General features: G+C 46.9%; 1 long non-coding RNA gene across 1 annotated transcript in view; it reads right to left on the bottom strand.

Annotated features, from left to right (window-relative positions):
- The window catches only part of LOC119509424, a 53,608-nt gene that overhangs the window by 12,245 nt on the left and 13,486 nt on the right, over positions 1-27,877 (bottom strand). The window contains exon 2 of the long non-coding RNA XR_005211701.1: positions 9,033-9,294. This is a non-coding gene — a long non-coding RNA (uncharacterized LOC119509424). The remainder of the gene's footprint in view (positions 1-9,032; positions 9,295-27,877) is intronic.

The raw sequence follows: 27,877 nt of genomic DNA, 5'->3' as shown, positions 1-27,877 counted from the left end.
CACCCCCACCTCCACCTGTCCACCCGTAGTGGGTGCATGCACATGCTCTCCCCACACCCCCGGCTTCTCATAGCTGGACTTTTGAAGTTAAATATCCCGGCCATCTTGGTGCAGACCTCACAGTCTCCCTAACTGCAAAACAGGGAACTAAATTACAGTTTGGCTCCCTGACCCAAAGAGGGTCGTGGGCCATCCGGGGTCTCGTTGGATCGGACAGTTTGAGTTCAGTAGTCAGGGTGCCCTGGGGTGGGCAGCCATGTGGACTGTGGCCAGCCATTTATTAAAGGCCAGTTCCAAGGCTTCTGAGGAATTTCCACCGTATGCTGAGCTCAGGTTTAGCCAGCATTATCTATGAGAGGAGATGGATGGTTTGCCATCAGCTATTAGAGGAAAGCTCCTAATAGTAGGTACAGATTAGATATGTGCTTTGCAGTGACATCGTCCTATGCACAGCAGCCTTCAATGCAGCCTGATATCTCTTGTAAGACATTGGAGAAAGACATGGTGTGGCCAGGGACAGGCCCCCAGACATCTGGGGAGACCCCAGCCACCTCCAGCCACTGTAGTCCCACCCATGAGGATAAAATTATTTTTCAGTGATGATTTAGAAAACAAAACAAGGCACCAAAAATCAAAATATTTTTGAGAAAAAAATATTTGAGACAATTTATTTGTTTATTCATCCATTTAACAAGTATTTACTGAAGGCCTACTATGTGCCAGATATTGGTTTAGGGTTTGGGGATACATCAGGGACAAGACAGAGCATCTGCCTTTCTGGAGTTACATCCTAATGAGAAAATATAGGCAACAGAGTAAGTATAAGGTATGTCAGATCATGATAAGTTCTGTGGAGAAAAAAAGAAAACTGCGGGGAAAGGACTGGCAAGCTCAGAGAGTGAGGAAGAGTTGCTATTTTGTAGGCTGTAGTTTGGGAAGACCTCACCCATGAGGTGGCAGCTGGCCACACAGACCTCAGGGGAAGAGCCTCTTGGCAGAGGGAAGGACATGCAAAGGCCCCGAGGCAGGTTTAAGGAACAGGGAGAAGGCTAGAAGGTTAGAGCCAAGTGAATGAGGGAGAGAGGGATTCAAGAAGAGGTCAGAGAAATCGCTGAGTGTTCCAGTGGGAGGCTGATCATGTAGGGCCTTATGGACCTTTTCATGAACTCTGACTTTTATTTTGAGTGAGACTGGAAATCACTGAAGGGTCTTGAGTGCAGGAGTGTTGTGATCCGAGTACTGTTTTAGAAGGATCACTTTGGGTGCTTTCAGGAAAATAGACAGTGAGAGACAATAACCCAGTGAGAATGGGGAGACCAGTTGAATGTCAAAGCATTTGAATGTCCCAATACGTGGCCCATCATCATGTTGCTGTCCTTCTCTCTGGGAGGCTCTTTCTCTTCACACCTTCTTTTTGGGTCCTAAATCTCTCAAACCTTCTGCTCCCCTCCCTCTCCTACCCCCTAACTCTGAGTCCCGCTTCTTGCCCTAGACTTCATTCTGAGTGAGCGGCCAGTCAGTGCCACAGGCTCTCCCCAGGATGGAGCTGGAGATGTCTGCAGACAAGTATGTGAGGGGCCAGCCTCCCAGTCGAGCATCTGCCCAGCAGTCAGACTCTTCATAGTCACCCAGGATGCCTGTCCCTTGGCATAATCTGAGTAATAATTACACTCCAAGCCTCAGGCTCTCTCCTCTATCTTGGTGTGTCTTCCCCGGGTTTCTGTTATGCTGGGGTGTGTTTGGGGGGGGGGGGGGGAGCGGTGCCCAGCCTCCAAATGCCGTGTGCTAGGAAAAGGTGAGGAGGGACTTGACTGCTACCTTGTACCCCCAAGGCAAGTCTGGGACATGGGGGCAGACTCTGCTCCACGCCAGAGGATGGCAAAGACCAAGACGAGGCCTAGAAGATGGAAGGGGAATGGAAGGACTGCAGTGAGGACCCGAGTTGTTGCTCTGTAGACAGTCATTCATTCATTCATTCAGCCAGTGTTTAACAGGGGCCTCTGTGCCAGTCAGTGAGTGTAGGGTTCTCGGGAGTCAGGGGAATTGGGGGAGAATGGGCAGAATTTGGGTAGAAGTTTGATTGATGACTAGTTCTCATCCAGCTTCTGGGACAAACTGGAAAGGAGGGGAATTTGTCTTAATGCTTCCCATACTTCCCCTTCCAGTTTCCGTGTTTGAACTTCTCATCATTCTGGCCACCCGGTGCCTGGGCTTCCTCTCGCCTCTCAAAACATCTTGCTCTTGAAACTTGCCACTCCTCTCTCCCTCACCCAGATTTAGCTGTCAAAGGAAAGATGTTACCTAATATTTGCATTTTATTAGGGAAATTCTGAAGGCCAAAAAGTAATCAAGTCTCAGTGGAGTGAATTCCAGATGGAATCATTTATGGCACCTTAAGAAGGGATGGAGAAGATGATGTGAGGGCAAGAGGGTGACCCCCACCTCATACCAGCCTTCATGGGGGTCCAGCCTGAGTGTGACCCTCAGACTGCCCCATTTTGAATGCTGCCAACTCCAACCTCATGAGCATGTGGCTCTGTGACTAAATGGTCGAGGCTTCATGGGCTCCTCCTTACACAGGGCTCACATAAGATCAAAATGAGATGGGGAGAGCTGGAGGCTCCAAGGCTCCTTGGCAACCAGATTTTACCTTGAGGAGCAAGTCAGGTAAGTCTTAGTCTAAGGGCCTAAAACAGGTGGCCTCTCATCAGACAGCCTGGACCTTCTTGCTTTCTGTGTATAGGGATATAACCCTTAGTTCTCTCTGAGACTTTGGTAACTTAAACTTTCTTGTTTGGTCTCCTGAATGCTATAGGAATGAGGGGAATGTTCATGCATGGCCAGGTGTGAAGGGGGTGGGGGAGGATGAAGGGCAGGGGGGCGATGGCCCCAAGTCTTCCTGGATGTGGCAGTGGTCATTTTAGGAAGAGAGTCCCACTGAAAACTGATTCCTAAGGACAAGAGTCAGAGATTTAAGGTGCAAATGCCCCTCTTTTGTAAAGAGTCTTCCTTTGTGGCTAACCTTGGAAGGATATGGGCTTTATTTTTATGTAGGAGGGTAGCAATTTTCCCACAGCTCTTGCACTTAAGCTCTTCCAACCAATTGGAAAAAAAAATCCTCTCAGGTGTTAACACTAAACCAAACCAGTGTGTGTTTGCCTTCCTGTGATTCACAGCCAGTGTCTCCAGCTGTGAGAAGAGGGCTGGAAAAGGCCCAAAAGATGAAGGAAAGGGTTCTGTCAGCCATAATCCCTTTAGCGCCCTCATTGCTATGCAGGGGAACTTCCAGGGCGTGGTTTGGGGGACCCCAGTGTGGGCCTGAGCTCTGTCAGGCCTGCCCTAAAGCACTCAAGCCTGCTCAGGGCCGATGTGTCCTGGGGCTCAGGGGCTTCAGCTGAGGGTGTTCATGGCCTGGTGCTTGGGCAGATAGGAGTCTTATTTAGCAAAACCAGAGCCACAGGAGGAGAGTTGAGGAGCCCAGGAAAGAGAGCTGTGGTGTGGGCACAGGCCCAGGGCCTCCTGGGCCCAGCCTCCGTGGAGGACACGTTAGGTCACACTCTTGGTTTCTACACTGCACATGAGAGCCTGCAGTCAGCTGTAAAGACAAGTCCAGAAGAGCCCAGAGCCTCGAATAAGTAAGTGCTAAATTGTGTGATAAGGACGCTCCAAACACAGTGATAACTCAGGGGAGAGGAAGCCAGGTGAGGCTGGAGTAGCGCAGGAAGCTTGTTGGGTGTGGACTGCCTTGCGGGGAGAGGGTTGAGATACAGGGGGCTTGTTGGGTCTGGAAAGAAGCAAGAGATTTTAATAGGTGAAAGGAGGGGAGAGACCAGACGCTGCGGACCTTGAAGTCTGTCTGAGGAGTTGGATTTTTAACTTTGAGGCAGCAAGAAGCCACTGGCAGTTTTGACAAGAGTGTGGGGAGAAGCAGCAACATGATGACAGTGGAAGTTAAGGAAAGTTAGTTTGCTGTAAGGAGGTAGGCACTGAGGGGAAGCCTGAAGGTGGGAGATAAGTCAAGAGGATTTGACAAGGGTGCATGCAGTAAGAACAGGAAGGTAGGGACAGAAGTGAGATAGTTTGATGGCAGGACGTTTAGGCTGTGGTGATGGGTCTGATGTGGGGACCAAAGAGAGAAAGAGTCCAAGTTGATGGTGTTGGAAAAAAAAACCTCTTGAAGTTCACAGCACAGAACTGCTGTAGGGTGTGGGGAGGGACCCGCTGTGAGGAAGGTGTCTCTGGTATTGGAGTCAAGACTTAAGCTGATTAAGGATTTGCTTCCCTGCTTCCTCTTTCAGGACATCCCTGCTCCTCATCCTATATTTGCTCTCAAGAAGTGACCCCAACACCCATCCAGTTCCCCAAGCCAGAACATGGGAGTGATTTACTCTAGACTCCTCCACCCTGTCCCATACACACAGCCCTTCCATATCCTCATCCCCATCCACGCCACAACCTCTGCTCAAGCTCCCTGACCCTACATTTGTTAGTTCCTTTTTTCCAGCGGTTACTTTCTCACTGGCCCCCATCTTGCCTCCCTCGGATCCGTCATTTTGCCACCAGAGAGACCTTTCTAAGATGCAAATCCTGTCATGCCACTCTCATGCTTAAACCATTTGTGGCAGCTCAGTCAGCCACTATCTGCCATGACGTTGTACTCTTTTCTCCCCCTACAAGGAATGTTCCTGCCTCCTCTCTTTGCCTGAAAACGGCTAGTTGTCTTTTTTAGATATTGGCAGTATTTTGAGGTGAAAGGCTCAAGTCTAAACTTCACACTCACCGATAACACTCCCTACAGAACTTTTCTTCCCCACTGGATTTTAAGCTTCACAGTGCACGGCTCATAGTGGGTGCTCAATAAGAGCTTGTTGAAAGAATGCATTAATAAATGAATGTAGGAATAAAATAATTCTGTAGGCCTTCAGTGCCATCAGGTGTTTCCCATATTCTCTCGCATCCCACTGTCATAAATAACTTGTGCTTCTACAGCTGAAAGGCTCTTTTCCTTACCCCCTCCCCCAGGTGGCTGCTTTTCCCAGGTGTTTTTAGTCAGCCAATATCATACTTTGAGAATTAAAAACTAAAGCCATCTCAAGGTGGCCTTGTCTTCCTGTAGATCTTACTTGGGGGTTATATCCTTAGAGTCATTTAGAAAAATATGAGGGCATCTTTAGTTGTCACAGTGATGTGGGGGAAGGGGCAGCACTCTGGGCTGGGTCAGGGATGCCAAGAGCCTTGTAGTGTGCAGGGAAGTCCCACAAGAGAAAAGTCATCCCACCCCCAATTCCAATGAAAGCTCTGCTGAGAAACACTTATACCATCTACAGGGTGGTGTTGGGGAAAGAATGTGGGCCTTTGTGTCAGAGGATGTTCTGGTTATTTGTTGCTGCCTATCAGAAATCCCCAGCTTAGTGACTTACCTAACAATTTGATTACTCTCTCTCACAGTCCTCTGGGTTGACGGCTCAGCTGGGTGGTTCTTGCCCGGGGTCTCTCAGGTGGTTGGAGTCAGAGAGTGGCCGGGGATGAAGCCAGCTGCAGGTACGGCTGGGCAGGACATCTGAGATGGTGGCTCACTCCCGGGCCAGCAGTGGATGCTGGTTGGGCTGGGGATGCTGACTGATGGGCCTGGGTGGCTTCTGCATATGGTTTAGGCTTCCCCCAGAGCGGCAGCTGGTTTCCAACAGGGAACATCCCAAGACACCAAAGGAGAAGCCACAGGCTTCTTATGATCTAGCCTTAGAAGTCACACTGCATCACTTCCACTGCATTCTATTGGTCAAAGCTGTCATCAGACCTGCCCAGATTCAAGGGGGTGGAGGAATCGACTCCACCTCTGGAGGCCGGGAGGGGGCGGGTTGTAGAAGAAGAGCATGAGGGTTGAGTCCATCTTTGAAAATATAATAATTTGCCACTGAGCAGCCTCCTGGATTTATGTCCTGCATCTACCACTTACTAAATCAGAGACTTCCACTAAATCCCTGAACCTATCTGAGTCTTCTTTATTCCTTTGAAGACATGGAGCCAAACTTGCTGGGGTGTCTTAGAAACCTATTGTAACCACTGCTATTTGTTACTGAGTGTGTTTTTCCTATTAATAGGAATGGCAGCCGCAGGTCCAGAAATTCTCCTCATTCCATACATGTCTGTCACTTTGTCTTTTCTGACTTTATAATTGAGGGATTTGAAACACACCCCAGATGTGTATTGGGGATAAGTGATCATTTGACCAATGCGGGGCCAATCTTCTTGCCTCTTGATTTAAAATTAATTTTTATTTATATTTTATCAAAGTATATCAAGTAAAATGCTCCTACCTCCTTCTTCCTACTTCATCTTTCTTTTGCTCCCCAGAAGCAATCATTTGCAACACTCATAGCTATGTTTTGTATTTGCATTCATATTTTTAGATAACCAGCATATACTGCTTTCTGATTCACTGATTTTAAAAATTTTCACTATGGAAAGTGGACATTTTAGCTCACTCACCCCACCCCTCCTGATGCTTTCTGTCCTAACATAATTGTCTATCAATTTTTGGTTAAATCCACATGCAACATTTTCATTATTTTGATTATGTAAAATAAACATTGTCCATTGCTGAGCCAAGTAGTGAACTAATAATACATTTCTTTTTTCCAACATTTTCTTCTTCCTAGAGTTGATAATTCCTCCATATTCTGCATTAGCTTTGTTTTCTCTAAATATTTGTCTAAGTCTTTCCATATCTCCAACAACTCTGCTAATCAATTCTTTATACAATTTGTCACATATCAAACTTGTCAGCAGTCAGTTCCGTTGTTTTTTTCTGGTGAAAGCCTTATGGGAGTTTTCCAATGCCCTTCTCTACTCATGACTGGTTTTTCCCAGGTCTATCCCCTAGCTGTCATCCTGGAAATTCCCTTTACTCTCTCCTTTGCTGGATCCCCTGGTGAATCACTGCCTTCCTCTTTCTTGGTGATTCCCTCATCATGGTGAAGCATCCTCCAGTGGCTTCCTGGGAAAGGATGCCTGGGAAGTAAATTTTTGTGTTGTTTTGCATGTCTGAAGATGTCTTGATTGATAAAGTCACTGGGATTAGAATTTTAGGCTGACAACATCTTCCTCTTGGGATATTGAAGACATTTTTCCAATTTCTTCTAGCTTCCAATGCTGCTATTAAGAAGTCCAATGCCATTCTGATTGTTGATCCTATATATGTACACTTTTTAGTTCTCTCTTTCAAAGCTCTTAAGATTTTCTCTTTATCCCTAAAGTTCTCAAATATCACAGTAGTGTATGTTGGTATGGCTCTGTTTTCAACTACTGCGCTGAACATTTAGAGGACCCTTTTAATCAAGATTTGTACCCTTCACTTTTAGTACATTGTCTTGTATTATTTCTTTGAAAATTTCCTTAACACCATTTTCTCTGTTCTCTCTTTTTAGAACTATTTATTGGATGTTGAACCTCCTAAAGTGCTTCTCTAGTTCCTTTATGTTTTTTCTCCTATTGTCCTTCCTTTTGTTTTACTTTCAGGAAATTTCCTTAACTTTATCTGCCAAGACTGCTATAGAATTTTTACATTTTAGTTATCTTTCTTGCTCTGTTTCTTCCTTTAGCACATAAATAGAATAAAGTGGATAAATATATAAAGTGGATAAAGTATCTTCTCTTATGTCTCCAAAAATATCAATTAAAATTTGTCTTTAGTTTCCCCTGCTCATTCCTTCATAGACCTATGTTTACCCATTTGGTTATTTTATCCTCTGTCTTTCCTGCTGGACACTTTCCTCAGTGGATACTTGGCTGCCGCTCATATTTAAGAATGAGGCCCTAAAGAGCCAATTGGAAGTTCTGTGTACATGCGTGGGATTTATTCTAGGTGACTGAGTAGATGACAGGATTTTTCAATGGAAAATGGGCCTACACATATTTTTTTAATGTCAGTATGTGTAGTCTTTTTTCTGGGGTAGATCAGTTTTTGCAAAAATAATCCTACTCAGGGATGGTCCTGTTGTTCTAAAGCTAGGTAGGGGGAGGGGTAGAGAAGAAGGGCTCATTTCGTTAGCAAAATTTCACCTCACTCCAGCCTCCCTCTGTACCTGATGCCACTCACACTAAGTCTCTCTGGTTGTAAACCACCTGTCTCCTGCAGGTGTAGCGGAGGTGCAGTTCATCGGCCTCTGAGGGGTTAGGGGTGAGGTCCTGCAAGTCTGTCTGCCTCTTGTAAAAACTTATAAATAATCCCTCTGTTTCAGACCTCACATCACCCCCCTTCCACAACACCTGGAGCCCCCAATTCCTAAGACTTGCCAAGTCCTGGGGGCCCACAGATGCTTGCCTCTCTTTGGTGTATGACATCCCCACCCCCAGACACTCAGTTGGACTTTCCTCTTCTCTGCTAACTCCTTTACCATCCACCACCTTTGTGTACTGTAATTCAGGCCTACATACCTCTTCACTGTGTCAGAGATTTTGGAGGAGGTGTCTGTGTGGATATTGCTCTACTCCACCATTGGAAGCTCTCAGTCCCAGCAGTAGCTATGTCAGAGTTGGAAAAAACTGGTTTTTGTGCGATCTCCAAATCAGCAAACACTTGTGGAGCATCTTGAAAGGTAGAGCTTTCTAATAATAATAATAGCAACAATAATAACCATGTTTAGCACCTACTATGTGCCAAACACTGTGCATAAACTATCTTTAATCCTCACCACACCCTGTAAGATAGATATTGTTATCCCCATTTCACAGATGAGGAAACTGAGGCTCAGCAAGTTTAAATAATTTGTCCAGTTCATCCCTTTAATATGCGGCTGAGCCAGGATTTGAATCCAGGTCCATCTGGCACCAAGTTGTCTAGCAATTGCAACCAAAGCCTTAGGAGTCTCCTTCAAGTCACCCAGTGGGTGTGCCTTAATCAAAACTTGGTGAACCAGGTCATTTCCAATGCACTGTGATGCATCAGTGCTTGAAAGAAAAGCCACGGTGCATCCTTGCATGGTGCACATAAGCCCCTTGGTGTATGTGTAGTGCTGTTTAGTTGCTCTTACCTGGTGTTTGCTGACAGTGAGCCCTCCAGGTGAGGGGCTCAGCCATAATCAGCAGCGTGCAGCCAGGAGCTGATTTTCAAAGGAGCCAGTTCCATAGGAGACTAATGAGACCAGGCGCCCTCCCCCTGCTCTGACTCCTGCCGAGGGTGGAACTGTGAGCAAGAGCAAGGTCTCCATGGTGATGGTGGCAGTTGGCTGACAGCAGAGGGAGAGCAGAGTGGGGGAGGGAGAAAACCGGAGAGAGAGTCCAGGTAGAGGCCTCCTGCAGGAGACAGGACACATTCAAATGATCTCAAGAAGCCTCTAGGGGCAGGGGTAAGTGGGTAAGTGGGAGCGGGGGCTACAACCCCCAGGAAGGCCGGGCGCCCGCCGAGCCTCCTCCCTGGAGCCGTCGCCCTGCATTTCCAGCCGCCTCTGCACTCGCAGCCTCGCCCGTCCCTGCCTCACCACGCAGGTGGGTGGCTTACAGCGCCTGTGGAGTAACCAGGGTAGAACTGGCACAGGGAAGCCTCCTGCTGAACCACCCAGCCACCGTGGGGCCTCCAGCGGGAGCGTGCAGGGTGCAGAGAAGGCCTCCGAGGAGCACAGAGCCTCCCTGGGATGGGGCTGGGAGGCCGGACACTGAGGGTTGACTCTCCGCCTTCTGTCCCTGCCTAAGCTCTGTCTCCCGCCCACCTCCCTGCTGGGCGGCTGAGCCTGGGGATGGGAGCAGAGAGGGAACCTGGGCCCACATCGCTCTTACTGTCCTGCGTTCCCTGATGTGTACCCAGGGTTCCCTGGATGTTACTCCTTGCAGACTTTCCCCTGCTCAGGGATAAAGACAAGGCTCAGAATGTGGCCGTGTGCTCTGCCCCACCCTTCCTCTCCAATCCCATCTCCTGCCTTTGTCCCCTCGACTCGGCCCTGGCCACACTGGCCTCCTTCCAGTTCCCTGTAGGACCCTGTCATCTTCTCACGAGGCCATTGCCCAGGCTGCTCCCTGTCCCTGGGATGTTCTCACTCCCGTCCCCACTCTTGCTCCTTCAGATATCAGCTTCAACCTCACTTCCTCAGCAAAGCCTGCCCGGGGCTCCCAGACCAGTCAGAACCCCCACAAAGCTCTTCCTGGTGGCATTTGCCCCAGCTTGGTATGATGTCTTGTCTTGGTATGATATCTCTCTCTCCCACTGGACTGGAAGGGCCAGGAGGGCGGGCCGTGCCTTTTCCTCTGTTCCCATTGTATTGCCTGCACCTGGCACAGTGTCTGCAGGTGGTCATCACTCAATATGAATGAATGAACGAACGAATGAACAAATGAGTGAACAGCACATCAATCTGTACCACTGAGAGTAGCTGATGCAGCGAGCCTCACTGCACGGGCCCCCTGGGCAGCAGAAACCAATGTGACACCCCTCCCTGCCTGCTGCTCCCCCATCTGATCAGATCCCATGCTGATGGGGAAACTGCTTTGAGTTTTAAGGGTTTGGAGCTCCTTGAGAGAAAAGCATTCATCCAAACCAAATGACCACTTGTTTTATTTTCAAACTTTAGGATGGGAGCACCTAATACTTCTGGCTTGAAAGGAAGGGCTCCCTGAGCACCCTGTGCCATCTGCCTGGCATTTCAGAGTGTGTCCATGTTCTTTCTTGCACCCACCAGCCCTGGTTCTCATGCCCCCTGATTTCTTCAGGGTCATGTGCCCCTAAAGGCCACTGACAGGGCAAGGGCTTGTGGGAAAGACACAGAACAGCTTCTGGGGGCCAAATCCCCCCAAACACAGGTTGCTGACCTTCCAGCTGGGGGAGATAGTGGGGAGAAGGGAGGTCTAGGAAGCCTTTCCACCCCTTGGTGCTTCCTGCTCCCCCTGCTTTCCCAACCCAGGCCTCCTGCAAGGGACTGCAGGGAGTGAGTCACCTCTGATAAGCTTGGCCCAGAGGGGTTTTGATAAGATAGAAGGAAGAGTGTTTACACACCAGCCCTCAACTCCTGGCACTCTGCTCTGGTGGAAGCCAAAGACCAGGTTAGACTATCCTTCGGAATATGGAGGAAGTCCTATTAGAAACCGGAGGGAAGGCAGAGTAACCTGACTGCCTCCAAAGTACATTTTTTTTTACTTATTTTTAAAGGGCTCTGAGTCAGCCCTTCTAGAGAAAGGTGTCTAAATGCCTAACGCAAATCAAATGCATTCTCCAGCTGTATGACTTTAAGTAAAGCATTTTACTTCTGTGCTTGATAAACTGACTTGAAGCCAAGTCGGATCATCTATTGAGGTCCCTGTAATGCTAATGAATGTCTATAGAGTTCGTTAATGAATGATTGTTTCCTCCCTCATAAACTTGGGGTCTGAAAACTAAGTTTGAGTCTTGATTCCTGTGTTTTCTCAATTTTCATGTCCATGAAAGGGAGCCACCTCTGTAAAATGGAGCTGACTTAGGTGGCTGTGCAGGGCCCCAGCACCCTGCCCGGCTCCTGGAAGGAGGGAGGTGAGTAGAGGTGGTTAGTCACTGCCCCCACTTCTGAAGGGTGTGAGGGGGCTGTTGCAGGTGTTTAGGGACCCACATGCCGTGTTTCTGAAAGGAAACTCATGGTTTGTTAAGACCCATCCGGGAAGACAGAAGACTTTGCTCCTTTACTTGGTGGTGCTGAACCCCAAGTACCTTCAGCCTCTGACCCACAGGGCACGTTTATATGAAACCCCATTTCAGATAATCCAGTGGTGTTTCAAGACAAGGCAGAGAGCCTGGGGAGCCCATGTGAGCAGAGGAAAGGGAAGATGGGGAAACAAGCAGAAAAGGGGGATGCCCTGCTCGTGGGCCAGCCCTATAAGCAAAGTCCGATCAAATCACAGAGTCAGGACATAGAAGGGTTCTTCTGGGCGACCTGCTCCAGCTTCCTGGTTCACAGGGGTGAGGCGAACCGCCTAGGATTTTCCAGAGAGCAGGTGTTGGCTCTGGGACAAGAGCCCAGTTCTCCAGGGGTTGCGTGTGAACCTTGGTCTACCCATTGTTAGCTCTTTCTGCACCTTACGGCACTGGGTTAGCTGAGAATTGAAGTATAAAATTTTCTGGGCAGCAGCTTCCTTGGACTTATGAGCCTAGACACACACTCACACACACAGTGGAGCAAATAACGTATGGCTCAACAATGAAGAACGTCACCATGAAATGAAGAATCAATCATGAAAGGTCGTTCAGCCATCCCTAACTCTAAAGGTTCTGCTTTATTTATTTATTTATTTTAAATTTTATCCAAAGATAACCTCTTAGACTCAGCCAATGTGTCAAAGGTCTCAATGAAGTTGCCAGCAGATACTGTGATCAGAAGGAACACCGGGGTCGAGCAGGTGGCAGCCCAGGCCTCTGCACTCCCTGACCTATCTGACATGTTGAAGAGCAGTGGAAAGTTGAAATCTCCCAGGAATATTCTGAAACAAACCACTATCCAATTAAACCTTGAGGGAAGAAGAGTAATGCTGGGTAGAGTTGACCCTTTCTTCGGAAAGACTGAAGAAGGCCCTGCAGGGTTAGAGTCCTCCAGCCCCTAGAGTGGAAGTGGGGGCTGCTTCCGAGTTCAGTCACACGGTTGCTGGGCAGACCTCCGTCCCTCGCCAGGGGGGCCTCCACACAGGGCCGCCTTGGAACACGGCGGCCAGCTGTCTCCAGGGCAAGCAGTGCAAGGGCGAGCGTAAGAGAGCACCAGGATCAAACCGCAGTCTTTTTATAGCCTGATCTCAGAAGAAATATCCATTACTTAGGATATATTCTGTTAGACAGGAGCCACACTCAAGGAGAAGTGGTTCCGTGGTCTTTGCCCAAGGAGGCAGACATCACTGGGGCCCATCTTAGAGCATGCCTACCACAGTATTTAATTTAATTTATGTTACCTATTGTTATTATGCCTTTTGTGTACTTTATGCCCCAAATTACTCCCCACTAATGTCACTAGAAATTTCCACCTCTGTGTTTTGCTCCTGTTGTTCCTTCTGCCAAGAATGCCTTCCTCCAAATATTTGTATTTTCAAATTCTACCCATCCTTTAAGGCCAAATGCAAATGCCACTTTCATTAAGTGTTTGCAAATTGTCCCCTTGCAGGAAGCAGTCATTTCCTTCTCTGATGCACGAGAGGGAAGGGTTTGATGAGCGAAAAACACAAAACAGCTATTTTGTGTTCAACAGGATAAGTGTAATGACACTTTGATGAGTAGGAGCAGGGTAACTCAAATACATTCCATGTACTTTATTCTCAAAAGCAGGCTATTGGTTTTTGTCATCCCGAGTCAACAAGGGCAGCAGCTCTTTTAGATTACTGCAGAAAGTGCTTTCATATTTCTGCTTGTTCTGGGATGGCTGACTCCTCGCTGGCCTTTAGGACCAGGCTTCTCTAATAAAGGTGACGTGGATCAAAAGCTGGGGGCTTCTCTACAGAGTGGGCTCCCGTAGCCCCAATAACATATACAGATGCAGAGCCATCTGCCCAACATGGGGAATAAATCATTTGGGAGAGAAATCTAACTGTGGGTGGTTTGTTCTGTGAATTTTCTTGTGGGTTTGAAAGTTCAGTCTTCCAACAAGGCTCCCATAGTTCTGAAAACAGCCCTATTCCATACCAGAATATTATTCTCAAATGATTCCATGTATCCCCAAAAGATAAACTGTCATAGAGTGTCAACGGGGGGTCGCAGGCGGCTGAGGAAGAGACAAGGCCAATGCAGCAAACACGGCTGGTGCGGAGTCTTGGGTCCAAATGGAGCCAATTTAGTCATGGCCATGAGTAGAGGTGCATCAAGTCAACTTAGGAGAAGGGAAGGAAATTCCCTATACATCTATTACCACCCTCAGCATGTCAGATACTATACTGAGGACTTAACATACACGATCTCATTCAATCGTTGGAAAAGCCTGGAGAGGCAGGTGGTATGTCCCCATTTTGCAGATGAGGAAACTGAGGTACAGTGAGGTTAACTGGCCACCCCAGGTCACACTACCAACAGAACAGACTATTGGTTGTAATGCCTTATTCCACGATCCCCTCTTACAAATTGTGGAAGAACAAAAAGAAAGGCAGGGTTATGAGCCAAACTAACAAAAGCAACTCCAAAAATAGCTATTACAGACCAAGCATGAAGTTACATTTAGTTCTCCAAGTTCCTGGGCCAAATTTTAGCTTATTATTCCCAAGTTACAAAATAAGCAAATCTCCTGTAGTGACAACTTAGGGGAGAGGGTGGGGTAAGGGTGCTTAGCATGATTAATAAAAAGACCTCTGTGGACCCTGCCCCCCACTACCAGCTTCACCTTTATCACTCAAAACCAGAATGTTTAAAGAAGGGAAAATCTAAATATAAATACTAACTTCCATTCTTGCATGAATCATCTCCCTCTTCCCTTACTCTTTCCATCCTGGCTTTCTGTTCTCTTAAGATTGGGCTGGCTTTCCTGTCCCAAAGGAGATGACTCCTGAAAGGAAGCAGAGGGCTTAAGCCAGGAGAAGATTCAGGGCTGACGTAAGGCTGCTGGACACCGGGTAGGATGATGAGCCCAAAGGCGTCGTTGCCAAGCCCGTTCTGCTTGCCTCACCTTGATGATGTGGATTGGTTTAAATTGCTGTTGAGAGTTTTTTTGGGATGCAGTTATGGAGGGGCGGGGAGGTCCAGAAGAGCCCACTCAGGACAATATGCTGGCATTTGTCCTTGATTGTCTTGGCAAATATTCATTCAGCACAAACTCTTTGCCAAGCACTGAACTTGTAGATTCAATGGGAACCTGAAGGGGAGGAAGACTCAGATCCTGCCCTCAAGGAACTTAGAATCCTGCAGGGCAGATATACTGTACATACACCACTTAAAAGTATGACAGCATGTGATCAGTGCTCTTAGAAAAATAAAAACAAACCACTGTTGACCTGCAGAAGGTGAAGCAAGGCTTTCCCAAAGAAAGCCTCATGGAGAAGGGGACGCTTCAGCTGAGCCTTTCAGAACAGATGGGGTCAAGACGGGCAGGAAAGGGCATTCCAGGTGAACCCAGCAGCAGGAGTGAAGGCACATCTAAATTTCTCTCTTCCACTGCACCAACCCTTAATAGAAAACATTTTTCCAGACATCAAACTGCTGGAACCTGTTTTTGCAAAACTCTCTTCTGTAACATCTCAGCACGGCTTGGCTCTGCCGCTTCTCTCTCTCTTCATCTTTCCCCTCTGGTCCTGCCTCTTCCTGCCTCTTGTTCTCTCCCTCTCTGGTATCTTTTGAAACTTCTAAAATGAAATCCTTGAAAAAAAGGTTTGCTTTCTTTGAGGTCTCTTGAATAACAGCAAAACACCCAGAGAGTCTCACACCTTTAATAAGAGCCTTGTTTTGCTTCTCTTTTTCCTCCTTGGAAACCAGAAGCTTAAGAAGAAATTACCTCATCACCCTCCACAGGCAGGTCTCTATTGTAAGAACAGTCCTTTTGACCGTCGCTGGCATTGCCAATTCTTCCTGATTAACGGCAGCCTTCCAGAACAGCACTCGGACAAGCAGAGGAAAAGGAAGGGATTCAGATTTAGCCTTAATTCGTAAATAGAAGTCAAGAGGAGAGAGGGCTCTGTGGAGCATTTCTTCATCTTTGGGAGGATTATTAAAGTCAGAACTTATTCTCCATGTTAATCATCTGGGTTTAAGGCTAGGCCCTCCTCCTTCCATCGAGAATAAGCAGGCAGACACTCTGGGAAGGAAGTCCTCGGTGCCCAGCCAAATGCCCAGCAGCACGGCCCAAAATGCAGGCTTCTCCCAGCGCCCGCCTGGAGTCAGGGCTGGCAGCGAGAGGGTCCGTGTGACCAGAGTGGACATGGCCAGCTCACTTGCAGGCCCCGAGTGCAGGTGCGAGTAGCAGGAGTGCACCAGACATGCTTGTCGAGCGATTTGGGTTACCTGTAGCGAAACCTCCTCTTCACTCTGCCCAGTGTGATTTGGAGAGGCCGCCAGATTAGATTTGTTTTCAGTTTTTGGTCTTTTTGTCCTGCCCTTAATTTGAACTCATTACCTTTAGTGCTGAGTGATGACATGTACCATTTCTGGGGATGAATCATGCCAAGTCCTGGAAATAGTACACAGGAACTCCTGGTCCAGGAGCATCCTCTCTGGGCCTCAGCTCGTCTCTACAAGGCCTGCCTAAACTTTCTAGACTTCTTATTGCCATTTTCTTAATTCCTTCTTGCTCTACCTAGACAGCTTTCAAGTAATCAAATGTTTCAGGGAAGGCAGTGGGAAGTGGGAAGCACGGCTGACATGGACTTTGATGGGATTGACCACTTGGGAGTTGAGGGGGAAAAATCTAATTAAGGGATCATGGTCCCTCCCTCATGTTTGTTCAAATATATTAAAAATCATAACAGCAAAATTATGAAATTTCAGCACTGGAAGGTTATCTTGGCCAAGCCCAGCATGAGGCAAGAGTCCTCTCTAAATATCCCAGTCTACTTTCGCTCAGACACCTTCTATTGATAGAGAGCACATTCCTTTTATGAGTAAAATCAACTGTTAGAAAACCTTTCCTTAGATTAATAAAAATTAAAATCTGCTTATTTAATGGTTTTCACCTACAGGTACTAATGTCTGGCATAAGTGCCTGTAGTACATACGTTGAATGAATGAGTGAATGAATGAATGATTAAGCAGAGTAAATTGGCAAGGGGAAGAAAAGGGAAAGAAAGTAATAGCAGTGGTGAGAGGTGGGAAGGGAGGGGAAAAAAAAACAGTCCTCTCAGGATTTTTTTCTCTCGTTTTTGGGGAAAATTGAGAGTGAGGGCCTGATTGTCCCAGCAAATGTTTTCATTTATTAACAACTCTTAAACCAACAAACAAAATAACCCAGCAATCCAATTTATAAGTAAATAAGATTTTACAAACAATACATTCATGAAATGAGTAAAATTACTTTTGATTAGTATAAAGGTTGCTAAAGATAAGTATAGCCTATTATCCCAGGTTGCTTTCTCATGACTACTCTCTCTGTGTCTGTCTTTGACACACACACACACACACACACACGCATGTACACACACGCGCGCGCACACACACACACACACACACACCAGAGCTTACAAATCCTTGCTTCCTGGCCTCCTCAGAGTGAGCTAGCTGGATGAACCAACCAACAATTACCTTTGCTGTATCTCACTGCTTCTCCCTCTCTGCTTCTCACCCCAAACAGCTGCTTCCTTGCAAATTAGACCGACAAAAGACCCTCCCTGCCTGACTCCCAAGCACCCCTCTGTATTCTGGCTGAGTTGCTCAGCCTGGAGAGCCTCCTCCCAGGCAGCAGACCGGCAGGCAAATACGTGGGAGTATTGGGGCAAATTCCCAAGGCTGTGCTGCAAGTGCCCCCCTAAATCTCGAGATGAGGGTGACCAAGATTGCCATGCAGGGTTTCACTTGCTGGTCCAGGATTTGGGCTCAAATGATCAGACATTTTCCCCACTGCCTCTCCTTCCCACCCCCTCGCATACCCTGGGAGCAGTTCCCACCCATCCCCACAGCGTCCTCTCTGGCCCATAAATGGGAGCGTGGGGCCTTGATAGTGTGTCTGATGTCTGAGTCCTCTCTGCAAGGGCTCATCTTCCAAGGGGGTCCCTCTGGAGGGGCTCTGGGTGCAGTAATAAGCACACCAGCAAAGGCTGCAGAGGCTGGTACTGAAGATGCCACTTGTGTTTCGGGAAGGAACACACAGAACCTGAGATCCTCCAGCTAGCTATCCACCCTCACTGCAGCTGCCCCACTCCTGGTGTATCTGGGGTCAGGATGCACAGCCAATGCCGAGTGAGGTGGACAGTAGGAAACTGTAAACCATTTTCAGGCAGCAAGGACAGTGGACCTGGATACTGCCAGTCAGAAGATCCTCTCAGTGTTTAGTAACTCAGCTACAAATAGACCCTTGCCTTTTTGCCTTTAATTTTGCAGATAACTGTAGCTGTAACTCATCAAACATCTAATAGATATTCCCTATGCACTAGTCCTTAGACACAGAATTCTCAGGAGGGAAACGATCCTAGATATCCTGCATCTCACCACTTGCTAAATTGGCAACCAGTAATTCATCAAATACAAGATGCCTTTTCCAATGCCCTGAATCAGAATGGATCACTGCTCCCCTGTGCTCCCTGGTACTTTTTTTGTTGCTCAGTGTGCTATGATTTATTTACTGTTTTAGCTGTCATTATTTTATTAATATCTTTTTTTATGTTTTTTAAAATTCTTATATAGTAACACATATATACTTAAATTTCCCCCTTTAAACCATATCCAAGTATATAATTCAGTGGCGTTAGTCAAATTCAGAATGTTTGTGCCGCCATCACCGCCATCCATTACCAAAACAATACCATCACCCCAAATAGGAACCCTGTACCAATTAAGCATTAAGTCCCCATTCCTTACCCTAATCCCAGCCCCTGGCAACTTGTATTTCAGTTTCTGAATCGATTAATGTGTTTATTCTAATTATTTCATGTCAGTGAGAGTACACAATATTTGTCCTTTGGTGTCTGGCTTATTTCATTCAACATGGTGTCTTCAAGGTTCATCCGTGTTGTCACATGTATCAGATCTTCATTTCTTTTTTTAATTAGAGAAGTTGTAGGTTTATAGAAAAATCATGCATAAAATATAGAGTTCCCGTATTCTACACTGTTATCAACACCTTGCGTTAGTGTGGTACATTTGTTACAATTGATGGAAAAACACTTTTATAATTGTACTATTAACTACAGTCCATGGTTTACATTAGGGTTCACTGTTTGTGTTGTACCATCCTATGTTTTAAAAATTTTTTATTCTAGTAATGTATATATAACCGACTATTACCCTTTTAACCACATTCTAATAGATAATTCATTTCACAGTATTATGCTGCCATCACCACCATTCATTACCAAAACTTTTCCATCACCCCAAATAGAAACTCTGTACAATTTAAGCATTAATTCCCCAGTACCCCTAGCCCTACCCCAGTCCCTGGTAACCCGTATTTCACTCTCTGACTCTATGAATTTTCTTCTTCTAAGTATTTCTGGCTTATTTCACTCAACATGATGTCTTCTTCAAGTTTCAACCATGTTGTCGCATATATCAGAAATTCATTCCTTTTTATAGCTGAATAATATTCCATCGTATGTATATACCACATTTATTTGTCCATTCATTGGTTGATGGACCCTTGGGTTGCTTCAATCTTTTGGAAATTGTGAATAATGGCTCTATGAACATCAGTGAGCAAATATCTGTTTGAGTCCCTGCTTTCAGTTCTTTGGGGTAGACACCTAGAAGTAGGATTGCCAGATCATATGGTAGTTCTGTACTTAACTGTCTATGGATTCTTGATTCAGCACTGGTCCCATTACTGCAACCCTTTAACTGTTTTCCATAGCTTTGAGGAAGATGGCTCGGCCAGTTTTTTGCCATTTGTTCAAAAATTCTGTAGAAGAAGGGCACCCTGGAGTGTCTTACGACACCAACCTGGTTGACTGCGCATACTTTGTTAGCACAGATATACGGGACTTTTCCATGCTGCTGTGTTCTGCAGTGATTGGCTCCTGTCTGTCTCTCCACCTGCACTGTGTGCTCCAAGAGAGCAGGTCCTGTTCTTCCTGAATCTATCCCGGCTCGCAGCACAGACTCCAGTCATGGAAGGTGCTCAACAAAGAGATGTGCAGTGGAATTCCCACCTTCTGCCTTCTCTTCTACGGTACTAAAAAGTAGTCATTTATCCTCAGGGAAGGAAGCCCGGCCTTCCATTGGAATGGTTCCCGCATGTAGGTGGGGTCAATTGGGCTTTATTCAGGAGCTCGGTGAGACAGAGAGGAGAGGCAGAACGCCCTCCAGGTGCCCTGTCGCAGCCCCCCTGGAGTCGCCAGAGCCAGGCTCAACAACATGTGGGGGCCCAGGCACAAGTCTTGTAGGGTTGTCCCCCTCCACCGGGCCTTGGCCTTATAATAGGAAGCCTCTGTCTCCTTTGACTTAAGGGGTCTGGAGCAGCATCTCCAACCCAAAGTGTCCTCCCACTGTGTGTTATCAGGGTGGCAGCCAAACCTCCCTGGGCAATTTCCATTTCAAGTATTCTGTCTTATTGTTCCTACCAGTTGCTTTGTACACATCAGACTATGCTATTTCTTGTTCAGAAAATAGTTTGGAGTTCTCTCCAAGAATCGTTATTCCCCAGTGCAGCTCCGTTGTCCAGATAGCTTTATACATAATAAAGGTTTTCATCATTGGGTGCAAAAATTTTTTTAAAAACGTTGTCCTTTTGGTTATTCAGAAATCCCCTATGATCATTTGAGTCCCCCCTAGAGGGGACCCTGAGACAGTGATCCAAGTGCATGTGGTGTGTATCTGAGAGATGCAGGGAATACCAGTTAGGGAACAGAGAAGAAAGACAAGAAAGAGAAGGCAGCTAATAAAGAGTCCATGATCTAGGCAGCTGCCAACCTGGGCAACTAGAGCTGAGTCCCATTGGGGAAACCCTGGGCTCAGTGTAAAGGACGTAACTCAGAGGAGCTCACCTGCAGGGTGAGGGAGCTGGGGTATTCATCACCAATGCTCATCAGTCATTGGCTGAGGGATGGTCCCTGGAAGGGTGTTAGTTCCCTGGCACATTGCAGGGTACACTCCAGAGATGAGAGGAAGCCTGTAGATGGTAAAGTACCGATGCTGGCCATGGGCAGTATGAGTGGAGGTGGTGAATTGATAAGGGCCAAAAGGCATGGATAGGGCTTTGGCAGCATGTTCTAAATCTTCTCTCCTCTGGGAGAGGTGCTGTAATGAACATATAGGGTCTGTGGATTATAACCACAGACTGAGAGCAAAGCCCTTTTAGAACAGGAGTCAAGAAATAAATCAGTGGGTGGCCAAGTTGGTTAAAGAAAAAGATGGTGAGAAAGCGCTAAAGCCAGCTCCTCCTACCTGGTGGTAGAGCTGCAGGGGACTAAGGGAAGTGGGCAGGGCGCTTACTGACAGGTGAGGTGGGGAGCCTGACCCCAGTCAGGGGCCCCAATCTGTCTGACTCAGTTTCACTGGGACCTTGGTGGGAGAAGACAGGATGGAAGGGAAGAGAGTCTAAGTCCAGAACTGACCCTTACGAAATGGCTACTGGGTGTCAGCCGCTTCCATTTATTATTTCACTCTCGCCTCACAACAACCCCTCAGGATCAGGATGTGGTCCCTGAGGTGGTCACTGGGGATAGGAGCTGCTCCAAATTGTACCCCTTCCTCTTCTGGGCAATGGTCCTCTGGTCCATGTGGTAGGATGGGGACTGTCTTTGTGGTCCTCCATCAACCTGGCACAGAGACTAGTCCAGGGATGTACATGTGAATCAAAGGCCCAACCAGTGGCCATCCCTGGGATTTTCAGAATGGAGCAGGGAGAGAGCACCTTTTCATCTGTCTCATTCAACTCTGAGAATATAAATTCAGAATTGCTGGTGACCTTGGGTCCTCACTCTTAAGAAAGAAAGCTGATGAGTAGAGGAGACAGAAAGAGTCCCAATAGTGCTCCAATCCCACAGTTGTGTACATGCACCAGTAAATTCCCCCTTTTCTCTGAAACTAGTTGCCAATGGTTTCTGCTCCACACAACTGAAAGAACGAATGACTGATATTTACCCTCATTTGACCTATAAGGATGCTAAGGCTCTGAGAGGTCAGGTAACTTGTCTGAACCAGGACAAGTTACCCAGGAGTTAGGGCTGGGAGTCTTTGCTAGGTCTGTCTGGTTCCACGTCTCCAGGTCAGTTTCCATAATATGATGCTAGGTGAGAGTCAGAGGTAAGCTGAAGCTGGCTTATACTGGCCTAGTGGGAGCCTTTGTTAGTTTTTAGGAAATTTATAAGCCAGCTGACAGCTTGAAATGAACCATGGTGGGAATATTTACACCACAGAAATTGGCAAATGCTACAAAATCAGGGCTTCCCCTCATCCTGAGAGCCGGTTGTTAAACATATGTACATCCTGGAAGTTCCTTTCCTTCCTGGGCCCCAAAGGGACACTCTTAGTGCCACGTTGGGAGTGAGTGCATGTCCAGCGCCTGTCGAAGTGTCAGCCTGGCAAGAGATGCCCCTGGAAAGTTCCAGGCCTTGGCTGAGCCCTCCTCAATTGGCATCAAGGGCCTCTGGGGCCCCGCAGCTCTGCACGGAGCGCTCTGTGGGCCAGAACAGGGTCTCTTCTGCTTTTGATTTCACACAGCTCAGCTCCAGACACACATCACGTGTGTGCGGATGTACTCAGCAATTCCTGCATCCAGTCTGTCACATCCAGGAAAGGGAAAAATGGTTTTAGGGTCTCTTGAGCACCATCACCTTCAGTGTGTGGGTCTCCCACACAGAAAGTATGGGGGTCTGTTCCTACAGGATGGGCAGGGAGGTGGGGGGTCAGGCCCATGGCATCTCCTCAGGGCACCTCCTCTCACAGGGGGGCTAAGGCAGCTGCGACCTGAGAACACCCTGTATTTCTGATACCAAATCGTCTCATGTTAAGCTCAGCTGTGCCCATTGAAAACAAAAGCCAGTGGCACATTTTTTAGGAGCAGATGTTACTGAACTCCAAAACAGAGTCCTAACGCAGAAATCTACCCCCATGGGTATATTTGGTTTGTTTGTTTGTGGTTTTCTAGAGTGCTCTAGAAAAGTAGAGGTGGGGGGTTTCTGTGGGCTTCGACCAGGAACCAGGACAAAGGCAGGTCAGAGGGACACGGGCGTCTCCAGACCCCAAAAGGAACCTCAGGAGAGGGGACAGTCCTCCAGGCCAGTAGGGTCCTTGCAGAATGAATGGTGTCCAAAGCTAATAGTGGCTCCCCAAGCACCTGCCTGACATCATGGCCAAAGTTCAGCTCTGAAAATTTTAAGGCAACAACTTAGATCATTTTATTCCAAACTGGAAATAAGCGACCTTGGGCTAAAACTCCTCTAGTCCAGTGGAACAGTTTAAGTGCACATGTTATTGCTGGTATTTAATCTGCTAACAGCACCCAAGAGAGCAAAACAATTCCTCCTTTCAACTTCTCTTGGGTTCCTCCCCTCACAGAACCTTCCAGGGCTGAGCAGTTTGGGCTTAAGAAAGGATACTCTTGCTTATTGTCCCCGAGTAAAGTGCTACTCTGTAGCCTGAGACCCTCTCTCTTGCCAATGGCCTGTCAGCTATAGATTCCATCACGTAGCAGGGACTGTGCCAGTCCTTGTGTTATTTAAAAGTTAAATACAATGGTTGGGCACCCTCTGCCTCTGACTCAGCTAAGAGAACAGGGGCCAGATGCTTTCTTTAATTTCCAAGTGTTTGCAGGCAGCGCATGCCTTTGGGGGATGAGCTTTCCTGCATTTCAGGCCTTGGGTGTGTGAAAAGTTCCCTGGGAAGGACAGCACCTGATGGTTCCTGGGGACACCCAAGCCCCAGCTTTTTTTTTTTTTTTTTTTTTTTTTAAATTCAGTTTTATTGAAATACATTCACACACCATACAATCATCCATGATATACAATCTACTGTCCACAGTATGATAACATAGTTATGCGTTCATCACCACAATCTATCTCTGAACATTTTCCTTACATCAGAAAGAACCAGAACAAGAATAAAAAATAAAAGTGAAAAAAGAACACCCAAATCATCCCCCCATCCCACCCCATTTGTCCTTTAGTTTTTATCCCCATTCCTCCACTCATCCATACACTAGATAAAGGGGGTGTGATCCACAAGGTCTTCACAATCACACTGTCACCCCTTGTAATCTACATTATTATATAATTGTCTTCAGGAGTCCAGACTGCTAGGTTGGAGTTTGGTAGTTTCAGCTATTTACTTAAAGCCAAGCCCCAGCTTTGACCTCCGGAAAGGCATTCCCAAGGAGTACCTTCCCACCTGTCCAAATACCTGGTACATTCTAGGGTGTACATTTAGGGGCTCTTGAGACTTATTCACCATCTGTGGCATGCCTCAAACTTCTTCCAGTTTTAAATTGTCAGAGGTAGTTATTTAGCTTCCTCACATATATGAATACAAAGTTTGTACTTCCCAAGCTAACTTATTGCCCTCTATGACATTTACTATCGCCTTTTTAAAGGCGTACTGTTCAAAACTTTTGGACTTTTGAATTGAAGTCTTTTACTGCGATGATTTTTTTTTTGTAAATAATTTTTGTTTCTTATTGACAATTTAAATAAGTAACACTATGTTTTTACAATACATCTGTACTATATATGCTATATATATATTTAGTACTATAAATTTATGTTTCTGGCTAATTTAAAATCTTTAAAAACTCAAGTCAAGATGCTTATTGGTATCTACTGTATTCAGGCCATATTAGAAGAATCAAGGAAAATATAAACTACAGAACGTGGGCTCAGAGAATGTAAAATTTTGTTGAAAGAATCAAAGAAAATAGTGCAGAATCCATTGCTAGATCAGTGGAGTACATAGACCATTGGCCCAAGAACCAGCTTCTAACCTGGTCATCTCCAGAAAAGCAAGGTTCCCATCACAAAATTGGCTTTAGACAGAGGATGGATGATGGCCAGATTCTTAAGTAGCAACTATTTCACAAACAGAACTTGAGTGACTGCCAGCAGGAGAAATAAAAGAAAACCTTCTCTAAAGAGCCTTGTGGAAACGCTAACTGATCCTAATACTAGACCCTACTGGCCCTTGCGTTTCCAAGATAAGTGGGAGGAGAGACCCTTTGGCTTACTGAAAATGCACAGGCTTCATTTGTGTCGTGGTGTGTCCTGCTCCGTGACAGTGAGGCTTTGAGAACCTCCCTCACCTGGGTCAGAGAGGTTCATTTGACCAGAGCTTACATAAATCATGAAAAGCTTTCATCCCCCCATTCTCCTCTCAACACCCTAACAAACCACATCTCAAAGGCACATTATCAGGGAGAAAGGGGAGAGTGAGCAGCACCTTTGCCACACGGCACCAGTCCAAAGGCCTGGAGATTTAACGATGAATCCAGGCTGCTTTACTTGCTCCTGGGCAGCAAGAATCTCACTGGGTTCTTCCCCTACCACCAAATTCTGTCAATCAAGTGAGCACCAAATCATAAAATCCAGTTCCTGAAATCCTGGGGAAATTAAGATGGAAAATATTTTAAGGTAAAAAGGAGGACAGGCTGTCCTGCTTATGAGATGAAAAAATTTAGAGTATCTGATACTAGGGGAAATTTTAACCAAAATAATTTTGAATGCATACCCTTTCTTCTAAGTGGAGAGCCCAGAATATGCCTCCTAGTTCCATTTTGAAGCTAACCTCAACTCATTGACTTACTCATGAAGTCTTGATCAATTGTCAACTTGAGATTCTAGTTGTAGCTCTGCCTATAAGCTGAGTGGCTTCAGCCAAACTGCTTGCTTAACTTCTCTGGTATTATTTTCTTCACCTTTAAAAAGAAGCAGTAAAAGTTAAATTAAATTGAAAAATGAAGCAGCTCTCTTCCAGCCCTCAAATTCTAAAATTCTGTGACTGTGCTGCTCAGAGATAGACTTGCCCTCAGGTAAGGGTTCTTTATTTAGGAAATAATCTCTGTAAATATTAACCTTTAGCATCCCAAGAAACAGAGCCTCCAACAGTAGCCTGGGCCCGACTCCCTCTCCAGGAAACTGAGACGAGTCTTCCAGAACGGCCAGTGTGATCACTCATGCCAGCCTTTTCATTTGCACTCGATCCAGAAATAGCCATACCATCTGCAGGGCTGCGGAGCTCTGAGAGAGGACAATAATGGACAGGATTTGTAGGTGTGGCTGGCTGGGATTTCAAGAAGAAAAGGCCTGAGTGTCAATCAGACCCTAGACTGACACCCTGTCAGCACATTATTCTTGCAATGATTGGGTGGGTACCTGGACACCAGTTGTTTTCCAAACCTAGGCTTGCCCCTGCCTCGCAACTTCTGAAGATGTGGTGGGGAGGAGAGCAGCCAGAGCGAGGGAAGGGTGTGGTGCATCAGCATGGAATGACAAGCTGCCTCCCTACAGGCCTGAGAATGAAGCATTATTTGGGCAACTGGCAATCGGAGCTTCTCTGGTGTGTCATGTACAGTGTGGGCTTTACAAGCCCTGCCTGCTGGGCCTGCAGGGTGTGTCAGATATGTTGAGACAACTCTAGGCTCCAGAAGATGACTTACCACCAACAGAAGACTGTGCCTAGGCACTACCCCGGGCCCCGGGCAACTCAGGCGTTCTGCTGTGTCAGGGACCCAGCCCTGCTGTCTTTTTGTCTTTAAATGAGAGGTGCCGGTGGGGGGGGGGGGTGGCTTGGCATGGGACTGGGGAGTGCTGGGTGGCATGTACCTTTTATCCCTGGGGGATGAGAGCAGAGGATGCTGGCTTCTCTGGGAGCTCTGGCTCAGTGAGCTGGTATCGTGGGAATTTGCACGACTTGCTTTGTGGACATTTTCTAACCCAAAAAGCAAAGGGCAACTGCCTTGGTTCAGCAGGTAGAAACAAACACTCCTCACCTGGGCTGTGGAGATTCTGTTCCATCACTTGAGGATGGTGAGACCCAGAGGATCACACACAGATCTCTCCAGCCCTCCTTTCTGCTTGTGACTGACCAACCCCAGCCTCTCTGGCATGCAGAGTGAAAAAGAGCTCCATTTTCTGCCAGTGGCAACAACATTCTATCCAGACGGACCAGGTGCATAAGAAAGGGTCCTTGTGTGGCATGAAAGTGGCTGCTGGTGCACAGCCAGGGGGCTTTGACCTCTGCCAGGGTGGCCAGAGCACAAAACCTATTCCTGGATCCAACTCCACAGGGGGTCTCCAGGCAACTCAGACGTTCCTGAGCAGAAATGCACCACATGCCTGTCCTGGGTCTCCGGCTCTCCTGCAGGCAAAGGCAGGTTGGGTGGGGTGTCCCGGGAGCGGGCTCGCCAGAGAACACCTGTTCCAAGAAATGGTGCTGATGACTCACTGGGTGGCGCTCTGCTCCGGGCACCAGCCCTGAGTCTCTGCCCGGCCTGCTGGCAGGAGCTGGGAGCAGTTGTAGGGGGTGGCTCGGGAGCAAGTCATAAACCAAGAGGCTGGCCATTTACACCCCTGAGGAATCCAAGACTTTCTCAGAAAAGAGCAGGCAGAACTAACTTCCATTCAGCCTTCCTCTTTTGGCCTCCATTTCCATGTAGTGATTAGGACAAGTGCTGTGGGAAAGGCTAATCTGCTTTTTCACTGCTTTCAGTGTCAGTGAAAGTTTCTAGACCTTATTAAACAAGAAGAGTTAACTTGAGAAGGTTACGTAGTTTGTTTTATCCACGTAAATGATCACGTTACCTAGCTAATAATCGAAATATTCCCCATTCAATACAGTAGCCACTAGCCACACATGATGATTTAAATTAAAATTAATTAAATTAAAAATTCAGTTCCTCAGTCATGCTAGCCACATATCAAGTGCTCAATAGCCACTTGCAGCTAGTGGCTACAGCATTGGACAGCACAGACAGAGAATATTTTCATCATCACAGAAATTTCTGTTGGACAGAGCTGGCCTTCCTCCACTACAGCTGCCCCTTGTTTGAAGGACTTTCACGGCATGATTTTAAATGTTTTTACAAGGTGTTCAAATTAGGCAACACATTTGATAGGCATAAAGAACAAAATCTGGAAAAGTGATTGCAAAGTGCCAAGAGTGTCTGGGTCTTACGGAACTTTTCAGCAGGGTCATCTAGTGGGTGAGTGCCCAAGGGAGAAAAACAGAATAAAGGGCAGATGCTGGCTTTATTAAATAGAGGGACCACCTGAAAATGATGACTCGAGAGGAAGAAGGAGCATGTGGGAAAAAGCAGAAACCTACATCAGAGCCCACAGAAGGAGGAGGAGGTGTTTTCGATGTCCTGGGGGTAGCATTGACTCAGGACTGGGT

The sequence above is a fragment of the Choloepus didactylus genome, chromosome 14 (assembly GCF_015220235.1).
Source record: "Choloepus didactylus isolate mChoDid1 chromosome 14, mChoDid1.pri, whole genome shotgun sequence".
Taxonomy (NCBI): domain Eukaryota; kingdom Metazoa; phylum Chordata; class Mammalia; order Pilosa; family Megalonychidae; genus Choloepus; species Choloepus didactylus.
Note: the sequence above shows the minus strand (reverse complement) of the source record. Positions and strands in the feature narration are given on the sequence as shown.